General features: G+C 42.1%; 1 long non-coding RNA gene across 1 annotated transcript in view; it reads right to left on the bottom strand.

The window, feature by feature from the left end:
* Positions 1 to 2,116: 2,116 nt before the first annotated feature.
* LOC137541701 (uncharacterized) overlaps positions 2,117 to 11,782 on the bottom strand; it is a 36,681-nt gene continuing 27,015 nt past the window's right edge. The window contains exons 2-5 of the long non-coding RNA XR_011025255.1: positions 9,417 to 9,574; positions 5,375 to 5,425; positions 4,857 to 4,937; positions 2,117 to 2,367 (exon numbers count right to left, since the gene is read on the bottom strand). This is a non-coding gene — a long non-coding RNA (uncharacterized lncRNA). The remainder of the gene's footprint in view (positions 2,368 to 4,856; positions 4,938 to 5,374; positions 5,426 to 9,416; positions 9,575 to 11,782) is intronic.

Genomic DNA, 11,782 nt, shown 5'->3' with positions numbered 1-11,782 from the left:
TTTTTACAAAACCGCAAGTGTGAACGGGGCCTAAAACGCAACGTCTTAGTGTGTAAGTAGCCTCATAAAGATAAAAGTGAGCTAATGCCCCTCTCAAAACAGGCAGACACTAGACAATGTGCAACAAGAAACAATGTTATTACTTGCGCTCTACAGATCAGTTATGGCCCTTTAAATGCACCCGGTGCGGCTCTCTTATACTGGATGGCACCAGTTACTGTTAAAACAAGAAGGTAGGGGGGAGACAGAGAGCGCTCCGATGGTGCATTAAACAAACAAGTTTACTCAGCACACAATAAAGTGGTTACACTTACAATCTCTAGTGGCTGTATGGCGCTCTTGCTCAGATCGTCCGGTCGGTGTTCTCAGCCTAATCCAGCCTGGCCAGGGCTGGCGGTGTGGGTGGTAAACACTAGAGCTACCTACCTTCTTGTTTAGACACTAGACAATGACCTACTCTGGGTTTCAAAGTAGCACATTCTTATATAAAATATCTGGGAATAAAGATTCCTAGAGACCCAACACAGCTATATTCATTAAATTATGCTCCCTTATTTCAGCAACTCAAAAGTCAGCTAGATAGATGGGACAAATTCCCACTGGGTATAGCAGGAAGAGCAGCCCTTATAAAAATGACAACGATGGGAAGGCTGCTATATCCCATGCAGACAATCCCATGCAGACAAACTCCTTATTCAGCACAAGGACATACAGACACTGGAAGCCGCCTTCAGTAAGTTTCTGTGGAAGGAAAAAAAAAACCTGCATTGCTCTTAAAGTTAAAAAAACTCCAAATGAGCAAGCAATTAGGAGGGTTAAATCTTCCAAATATAAGAAGGTACAATCTAGCAGCACTTCTTAGGCATGTTCAAGATTGGATTAAAGAAACAAGTAAATGCTCAAATTTAGCTCTAGAAGCAGAAATCGCGAAACCCTGGTCACTCCTTGGCCTCCTGCACTCTAAACCAACAGAACTCCCAGTAAGGCTTAGACAAAATGTCATTTTCAGAGATCCGGTGATGACCTGGAGAGCAGTCAGGAAACTCTTAGGTTTACATTGTTTGGTATCCAAATATATGCCCATATGGGGGAATCCCCATTTTCCAATAAGCATCACTCCGAAATTCTTTTCTGGGTGGGACCAGAAAGGAATTACAAAACTGGGAATTCTTTTAAACTTAGACATTGGCACGTGGATGTCCTTTGCTGATTTGCACAAAAAATACTCGATAACAGCAGCTGATTTTTTTCCCTATCTCCAGATACAATCTTTTGTAAAATCACACGTAGCCAATGTCTCAGCAATAGCGCTCCAAACACCTTCGACAAATTGATCAATCCAGGAGGCCCCATAAAATCTTTATCGGAACTGGTAGCCTGCTTGGTAGAAATAGAAAAATCAAAATTGACACAGGGAAGTTTTAAAGCATGGAATTATTATTATTATTATTTTTTATTTATATAGCGCCAACATCTTCCGTAGCGCTGTACATAGTACAAACAAATAATGGGGAACAAATATACATAAGAAATACAAGACACTGTACAGTCATGACATTGAATAGAATAAATACAGATACATACATAGTTGATATGTAGTTGGTACATATACATATGTTAAAATTACAGCAGTATGAGAAACACTAGGAGGAGGTCCCTGCCCTTGCGAGCTTACAATCTAGAGGGTAGTGGGGAGGAAACAAAGGGGAAGGAAACACCAGGATTAGTGAGTGAGCCAGTGTGCCTTCAGTGCTGCCTATAGCAAATGATAGGCTTGTCTGAACAGGTGTGTTTTCAGAGTACGTTTGAAGGTTTCCAGACTTGAGGCATGACGAACCGGCTGAGGGAGAGAGTTCCAAAGAAGAGGGACCGCCCGTGAGAAGTCTTGGAATAAAGATTTCCAAACTGAAAGCATGGGAGAGTGTATTCTTCAGGGATTAACTATATATAGATCTTATATAGTGAATGAGCAGCACAGAACATCTCACCTACTCTTTTTGCATAGGGCCAAATATGCATTCAATATCAAGTATACGCATCCTCCACCAAACCAGAATGTCCAAAATGTTTGGCGCCAAATGCAAATTTAAAACACTGTATATGGGAATGTCAAGAGATAGATCACTTTTGGGAAAGCGTAATCGAATATGCAAACAAGCTATGTAAGAAAAGAGTCAAAAAGTCTTATGTTTATTCCACCACCACACAAACTATGAAAATACTTCTGAACTCTTCCATATCATACTAGCGACAGCCAAGCGGGTCATTTTTCAAGTATAGATTCAACCATGTTCACCTACACTGAAAATGCTCTGAAAGGAACTTTTATCACTGTTCAGTCTGGAAAAATTGCAGGTTTCTCAAAGCCTAGAAAAGAGGTCAAAAAAGTTTTTCAAAGTGTGGAGAAATTACATCATAGACACCTTTACAGCCTCTGAGATAAATATGTTTATGAAAGACTTTGTACTAACTACCTGGTATTGTATTGAGGACCTAAGTGACTTGTTAGGGGCTTTCAAATATCATCCCACTGTTGAATGATTAAACAGAAATTACACCAAAGAACCATCTATAATATAGCTGGTTGCATGCACTACATGAAATTTGCTGAGAGACAGGGAGGGGGGAAGGGGGTGGGGAAAGGGGAGGGATAGGGTTTTCTCAGGATCAAGGGTTTTTTCTACTGCTCAATGTTGTAGTCTTTGATTATAACTGTCAAATGTAAATGTCAAATTGTACTATAACTTTGATCTATGATGTGGTGAAAAACAAAAATGCAAATAAAACAGGTTTCAAAAAAAAAAGATATATGCAATAAATATTAATGCATATATTGTATGGAATGAAAATGTGTGTTATTCTCAATAAAACTCAAACTCACGTACTTGTTGAAAAAAAAAAAAAATGTATTGTGTAAATTTTTTTCAAATATAGTACAAATATAAACAAATAAAAACCATTACAATGCCAATATTCTACATAAAAACAATATAAACATTAATTTAAATTAAACATGGCAGCCGCCTTGTCTCTCAGGGCTTGGACCTCCCTCTGGCTTCTGCTTATTGCTTCATAGGCATTTGCTTTCACCACCTCCAGGTTGAATAGTGCATTATCTAACTCAGTGAGTAGACACTTGCTTCTTCAACCTCGGTATGAATGAAAGTGCAAAAGACAACATTAGATACTAATGTAATTAATATGTGAGTTTACAATATTGGTTTATGCAGCACACAAATGGCTTACCAATCAAAGTGTATTGTGGGCAAACAGAGGTACAGACAACATGTTTGAGGTGTGGTCCTTCCTTTTCCATGAGGAAGAGCAATGTGGAAACATGTTGTGTGTTCCTTGTTGTGCTCTCAATGCACTTTGTTTGCTGAGGCATTTGTGTGTTGCCTATACATTTTGCTGCTTACACTCAGGGAGTCTATTTGACATTTAGTGTGCCCTCACAAAACATCAGACCTGGCCCCCCCTCCCTGGGCCCACCCACTGCTTGCTGTGGATGCCCACTAGGCAACCCCCCCCCCCCACATGCAAAGTGCGTAATGCTGAAAAACGTAGTCATTAGCATGTCATGCAAATACTAGCAAACTATAGGTAGTCCCTGGTTAGTAAATGATATAGGGACTTGTAGGTTCCTTCTTATTTTTATCCTCCTGTGTCACCTCTTGTCCCCTTCGGTCTCAGCTCATTGCCCTGCCCTAGCCAGATCTAGGTGGTGGGCCAGTATAGAAAGGCCGCTGTAGCAGCCTAACATGTGATCCCCACGTTTCAGTGCTGATGTGTGTCATCTCTCAGTGGTGGAAGGTGTTGTGCTGGCTAGTGAGCCACAGGCCCACAACCAACACATGCGTCCAGGGTCGGACTGGGCCACAGTAGTACAGTTTTTTCCCTCGGTGGGCCCTGCCTCCAGGTCTCTGGTGGGCCCCCCCTCCTTGTCTGACAGAGCTCCAATTGCTGCCTGCAGCACAAAAATTCTCTTCTTAGTGCTGTAATCACTCATGCTGAGAGCAGTGGCGTAGCTAAGGAGCTGTAGGCCTCAATGCAAGTTTTACAATGGGGCCCCCCCAAGCACTCTACATAACAATTGATATGACGCACCAAAACCTGCCAATGGCAACTGCAGTGTCAGAGGTGCAAGAAGGGGATGGGAAATAGTTTGATAATGATTACCACTGTTCAAAGTATCTATAGAAGTGATTATTATGAGCAAAGGACCAATAGAGAGGTAATACTATAGTTGAGGGAGGGCCCTTCAGGGCCCCTTAAGTCCATGGGCCCCGATGCAGTCGCAACCTCTACAACCTCTGCAGTCGCAACCTCTGCAGTCGCAACCTCTGCATAGTAGGACAAAATAGGACATTACTTTATATTGAAGGCGGGGACTCTATGCAAAGTTTTGCTGGGCAGCAGTGTCTCTGAATTACAATGCTGCTAAGATCATGTACATTTGGCCCTGCCCATAATACATCATGACCACGCCCACCTTCCGGTGCATGGTCACGCCCTTTTTTCCCCGCAATCATGGGATGTGTGGGCCCCAGGTTGAAATTTCTTTGGTGGGCCCCCAGTGTCCCAGTCCGACCCTGCATGTGTCCCTTCTAGTGCTTTGGAGGGGCCCAGGGGCCCCAGAAGCCCTGGACCCATCATTGCCGTGTCTGTTGTCCCCCCCTGATGGCTGCCCTGCAGGAGTTGTGCTGTATGCAGGAGTTGTGTTATACCTGTATGTCTTCAGATTTTTAGGGTGGCATTTTTTCAAGGCCTATGTGATGTACATGAGGTAGTGAATGTGTAATTTACTCAATCTTCAGATGAATTATGAAACGCATTACATTATAAACGTCACTTACGGAGGGTGATGGTGCCAAAAGGTGCAGGGCCAGAGGAAGGTCCAGCCTCCTCGTCAACCACTGCCACGTCATCATGCTGGTCTGTAGAAAGAAAAGTTATAAGAGATTGAACTGATTACATTAAATATCTGCATACACGTGTTTATGTTCAATGGTAAATTTGTGTAGCTTTCTAAATATCTTACATATGCTCAATGTCAAGGGAGTACAGACAGCGTGCCTTCTATCATGGTCCAAAAGTTTGTTAATGTTGTAAATAAGTTGATGATAATATCAGAGTGAAATCTAAATTAGACATTATGCATTGTGGAATTGTTGATTTATCTATCATAATCTTATATTTCTGAGTCATGCATCACACTTACTGATGCCCTGTTAATGTCCATGTCAGCTTTGCTGACACAAAATGGTTTTGTATTAAGAAGATAAGAAAACAGCATCTATTACAACACTATCATCCAATCATTGTGTGTTGTTATAATGCTGTGTGTATTATATTGCATAGCTATTTCACTTACCTAAAGAACCGGCCTCCACGTCTTCCTCTGCAGCCACCTCCTCTACTGTATCTGATAGTTCCGTGGGTAAAAACAAAAATTGGGTATGTTATTGTATGTATTTGTGTAGGAGGTTATGTAATATTTGTAATATTTCACTGAATGCATTATGAAACATTATTGCTGTATTGCTCTACAGCCTCTTTGGACTACACACATGGAACATGTGCCGACCAATATTTCAAATACACAACACTATAGGCATGGATGTTCAGATACACTTCGGCCTACATGAACCTATACAATCACAACGTGCACTTGTCACAGCCGACACGTCTAAATGACCCCTCCTAAATAGTTCCAGGTATTCATGAGTCATATTTACACAAAAATAGTATAATATACATCATATGTGCAGATATTACCCTCTCATGTGAAATCTGTGCCATAAACAACAAAACAATTGAAGAAAGGAGGCAGCAAGGAAGGAAGGAAGGAAGGAAGGAAGGAAGGAAGGAAGGGAGGGATGCTGACACAGTGTCATGTTGTTGAACATCCTTCACATCATTATTTTCATACAGCACAATCTTGTAACGATGGCCATGAACATGTGTAGTGACATATATAGTCCATTGCTAAAATCACAAGTGGAACAGCAAGTTGGCACCAGAGATGGCCCGAACGGTTCGCCCGCGAATGGTTCCAGGTGAACTTTAGGTGGTTCGCATTCGCCGGCGAAGGTGAACTTTTGCGGAAGTTCGATTTGCCCCCATAATGCTCCATTGAGCAGAACTTTGACCCTCTACATTACAGTCAGCATGCACATTGTGGCCAGACTACACGCACTCCTGAAGCCCCCCCCCCCTTATAAAATGCAAGGTTCTCCTGTCGTTTTACTCACTCGTCTGCCTACAGTAATTAGTTAAGGGACAGCTGCTGACATACTCTGCTAGGGAGAGTTTAGTTAGGCTCTTGTAGGTTTGTTCCTAGCTGATTGTTGTTCCTTATATTCCTCCCTCTCTCCCTCCTTGGTCTTGTCTTCCAGGGAATTGTAGTATTTCAAAAGCCAGCTTACATACCTTGGCTGGGAATTGAACCCAGGTCTGAGTGCGTGGTAGGTAGCTCTCTTTACCACTATACCACCACCAACACTACATGCTGAAGCCAGCCTAGCATGTACCATTGTGATATATCCAAGAGAAAATTGCTTAAGGATTTGTAGTATGTCAAAAGCTAACTCACATTGGCCAGGAATAGGAAGGGGGGGAGAGAGAGAGAGAGAGAGAGAGAGAGAGAGAGAGCACAAGCTCATGTTTCTCTTGGGTATATCACAATGGTACATGCTAGGCTGGCTTCAGCATGTAGCATTGTAGTGTGTTGTGTTGGTGGTATAATGGTTAGGATAGCACAGCAGCCTACCAAGCGGTAGGCCTGGGCTCGATTCCTGGGCCAATGTGAGTTGGCTTTTGACATACTACAATTCCCTAAGCAAGCTCATTTTTCTCTTGGATAGATCATAATGGTACATGCTAGGCTGGCTTCAGCATGTAGTGTTGGTGGTATAGTGGTGAAGAGAGCTACCTACCATGCACTCAGACCTGGGTTCTATTCCCGACCAAGGTATGTAAGCTGGCTTTTGAAATACTACAATTTCCTGGAAGACAAGACCCTCCTCCCTCCGGGAGGAGGGAGAGAGGGATTACACTTCCTGATGTTGTAAAGCAGTGTAGGCCTGCAATTGAACATTCAATGAGATTTCTTACCTTAAACACTGCTTAGTATTAAATCCAGATTTTTTTTCTGTGACTTTTGATGTGCATTTCACTCAACCATGTCTTCCTCCAGGTATTAGACCCCTTGAAACATTGTTTCTATCGTTTTTCTAGTCAGCAGAAATTTTTCAAAATTTTTAAGTTCGCCTCCCCATTGATGTCTATTGCGGTTCGCGAACCGAACCTTCCGTGAAAGTTCGCGAACGGGGTTCGTGAACCGAAAATCAGAGGTTTGCGACATCTCTAGTTGGCACCCTTTACTACCTATCACAACCTTCAACGTAGCCTGAGAGTAAATACCATCGCAACATTATGCAAGGTCACAAGGAATTGTATTCTCCATTTCAAAATTATCCTCCGGCTGCCACTTATCAAATACACCATATTATTGCAAAACTAACCATGTATGAATAACAGCCTGTGTGCGTTGTGCTGGCCACTTCAGGTGGATTGTTTCAAAGTGCAGTCTTTGTGTGGCATTGCTCTCTTTTGATTTACACACACAACACAAAAGATGGCACATGCACAGAGCTGCAGGCCATCAGTGAGACCAAAGCACACGCAAATGTGTGTTATGGCTGCTATGTTGTAACTGCTCTGCTGGAGTGCAGTGGGACTAAATTGTCACATAGGATGCACAAAGGTGGATGCACAGGATGCACATACAAATGTAAAAACAATGGATGAACAACTGTGGTTTTGTGGTGTGTGAAAAAGGTATAGTATTCATTAAGTGGCATGTACTATGTTAAAGAGACACTGAAGCGAGACTAAATCTCGCTTCAGGTCTTATATATAGCAGGGGCACGTGTGCCCCTGCTAAAACGCCGCTATCCCGCGGCTTAACGGGGGTCCCTTCACCCCCAACCCACCCCCCGCAAACCTTGGTCGCAGACTTGGTCGCTTTTCCCCTCTTCCTGGAGGCAGGGCTAACGGCTGCAGCCCTGCCTGCAGTCGCGTCTATCAGACGCGCATCGCCGCCTCTCCCCCGCCCCTCTCAGTGAAGGAAGACTGAGAGGGGCGGGGGAGAGGCGGAGATACGCGTCTGACAGACGCGCATGGGGCAGGGCTGCGGCGGTTAGCCCTGCCCCAACCAGGAAGCGCTCCCCCGCTGCACGGAGGGGGTTTGGGGGGACAGGGACCCCCGTTAAGCCGCGCTATAGCGGCGTTTTAGCAGGGGCACGCATGCCCCTGCTAGCTATGAGGTCTGAAGCGAGATCTATTCTCGCTTCAGACTCTCTTTAACTTACCAGCACCTAATTGTGAGGGACCATGTTCATCGGGCTTCTCCTCCTCTTCTTCACTGTGACTCTCAATATCTGATTGACCAAACATGAAATTAACATTATTAGCTAGCATTAAAGGATATGGGAAGTGAAGAGTGACATGATGAAGTAGACATGTGTATGTACAGTGTCAAGCGCACAAATAACCATGCTTTGTTTCTTCCTTTCTTTCTATGCCTAAAAGAGTTAAATATCAGGTATGTAAGTGGCTGCCTCAGTCCTGACTCAGACAGGAAGTGACTACAGTGTGACCCTCACTGATAAGAAATTCCCCTTTTTATCTCTTTTTTTGCTCTCAGAAGCCATTTTGTGCTAGGAAAGTGTTTTATAGTTGGAATTTCTTATCAGTGAGGGTCACACTGTAGTCACTTCCTGTCTGAGTCAGGACTGAGTCAGCCACTTACATACCTGATATTTAACTCTTTTAGGCAGAGAAAAAAACAAAAACAGCATACGTATTTATGTGCTAGGCACTGTACATACACATGTCTATCTCATCATGTCACCTCGGGTATCATTTAAAGAGACTCTGTAACAAATTTTTCAGCCTTAGTTCTTCTATCCTATAGGTTCCTATGCCAATTCTAATGTGCTCTGGCTTACTGCAGCCTTTCCTAATTGCACTGTCTCTGTAATAAATCTTATCTCCTTTCCTCTGTCGTGTCTGTCGGGCTAAGACTTGAATGTGTGGAATGTGCAGGGCTGCTCGTCATTGGATAGAAGCGATACACACCCTCTGCAGGCCCCCTGCACACTCTGTATGACTCGCACACTCTGTTTATGTGAGCCTATCACAAGCTGGTTAGTTTGCTTGTAAACACTGCCTAAAACTGTTAATTACAAGCCAGGATTGCAGCAGAGAGTGGCAGAAGCAGCACAGAGGGGCACAGGAGAAAATAAGGAATAGAATGGTATGCTTTTTAGTGTAAGAATATTAGAGTACAAATTCTCTTTAAAGTAGTTGGATTACAATTGGATGTTTGTGAATTTGTCAGGTTGAAGTACCTTCATCAGCCACTTCCTCCACTCCTTCCATGTGGCTCTCTTGCCCTGCATCCTCGTCTGGCGCCTCCTGCTCCTCCTCCCCCTGTGACAATGCTTCCTGCTGCTCCTGCTGTCTCCTTTGTCTCTATCACGTTGTCTCCTTCGCTTTGCTTTTTGTTCTGTAGAAAAGAAAACATTACAACATTAGATATGTACCAAAGTCATGTTCAGAAGATGCATGTTGTATTAGTAAACAAACATGGTTAGGCAATGTACAAATACACAACAAATTACACACAATGCATCTGTTAGACTTAACTTGGGTTTCCTCGTGACCCAAGGTGTCCATTTTTTCCATGAGTACCTTTCATAGACCATACATATGTACATTACTATGTGACCATATATGTCATTGTCTAACGGTATTTAGATGTTTCCAAAAACATGGCAGTGCTTCATTTTCCCAGCTACAACATGCAAGCCCATATTAGCACCACACAATACTACACATGCCCAAACAACACATATGTACCCAACCAGGACTGTGGCTAACATCTGTAGATACTGGTTCATCACCTGGGTATGTAGCAACACATGATACACACATTATATCCATATTCCTTAAAAACACTTATTATAGCCATAGATAGTAATGCCTAACACAACATTTGTGTATCAACACATATATTTGGTTATATTATATATGTTTTGGTATTATCTAGATATGTACTATATACATTTCATTAATGTACAGGACCTGAGATGTGCTCCAATGTAACATCTTAATATATGAATAGTGTTGTGTCAGGAAAAAAAAAAAATTGTTGTAGATGTTCACTTTTACACACAACCACAACACCCCTACAAAATGAAAAAAAAAAATTCATAAGACATTTCAAAAACAACAACATTATTCATCCAATAAATCTCATTTTTTTATACTAGGCCAGATATTTTATATGAGTAGCTAGTATTATAAAAATATACACTGTCCCTTTAAATAACGGTCACAGATTAACATTATTTACATATACATAATTTCAATAAAAATGTACATTACTTACGGTTTGAGATTTTTCGATGGATATAATCCAGCGTATCCCGCTCCCTCAACTTTAGGTCTGACCACCTACGTTGAAGCTGGCTCTTCTCCCTGGTCACATTACATTTACTTTCTAGGGCAGAAATGACATGGTCCAGGATCCTATTTTTACGGGCAACAGGCTGGTTGTAAATCTCCTGCCGCCCGTCGTAATCATATTTTTCTAGGATCCTGACCATCTCTGTCAATTCCTCCCTAGACATCGGAGTGGCCCTGACAGTTGGTGTCGTCCTGCGTGCAGCCATTATTACAGTGTGACAGAGACGTTCTTGGCGCTCGGAAATGACGTCACACCAAGTACCGCCCCGACGCAACGAATGCTACATAATGTACGGTCCCGAACGCTCACATCATGGACGTCTGGTAACGCCAAACATGAGTAAAGGTACGTTGATGTTATCACTATGATTATATACAATGACGTTCGTGCTGGAATAGTGATATGCTTGTCGTGTCAATACGTGGGGTTTACTATGATGTACGGCATAACCTTTTGTGTGTATCGTTCGTTTATAGCGAACGTACGTTTGTGTACGTAGGGTATCTATGTTTGTATGTTATAGATCTTTTTCTATTTTGAAATTTATCATGACATGTACCTTATTTCATTTCAAGAAGGGAATGACATGTACACTATAGAAATGAACAACAAACAATTGTGAATGAAAAATGAAGTGGTATTAAGTATTGATAATATTGAATGTTTATGCGGTTGTAACATTTACTATTATGTTTTTCTATTTGTGCTTAATGAAGATCCAAAGATTTTGATCGATATCTTCAACAGTCCAGAGATTCTTCAGCAATTTATTGAACTATATAGACAATACACATGCCTGTGGAAGATTACTTCAAAAGATTACTCTAACAGGCTGAAGAAAGCCAAATCATACAATGAATTGGCAAAATTCTGTCAATAGTATTATCCGGAGGCCACTTCCCTGTAGGTCCAAAAAAAAAAATACAGAATCTTCGCACTGTTTTCGAAAAGGAACTTAAAGTGCATGAATCCCAAAGGAGGATATATATGTTCGTAGATTATGGTACTATAATCTCCTATCATTCACTGCAGATCAGGAAGAAGGGAGAGAATCCATCTGCAGTTTGACCTATACACAGGCCGCATCTGACGCTCATTGTTCAGAATCTTGCAATGACACTTGCAATGACACTGGACCAGAAGAATCATTTAACACAGAAAGCCAACACGAAGAGGTAATATGATTGACACACATGTATCTAATCACAATTTTACTATTATGGGTGTGCTAATGGGAGCCTCTAG

The sequence above is a fragment of the Hyperolius riggenbachi genome, chromosome 12, assembly GCF_040937935.1.
Source record: "Hyperolius riggenbachi isolate aHypRig1 chromosome 12, aHypRig1.pri, whole genome shotgun sequence".
Classification (NCBI taxonomy): Eukaryota; Metazoa; Chordata; class Amphibia; order Anura; family Hyperoliidae; genus Hyperolius; species Hyperolius riggenbachi.
Note: the sequence above shows the minus strand (reverse complement) of the source record. Positions and strands in the feature narration are given on the sequence as shown.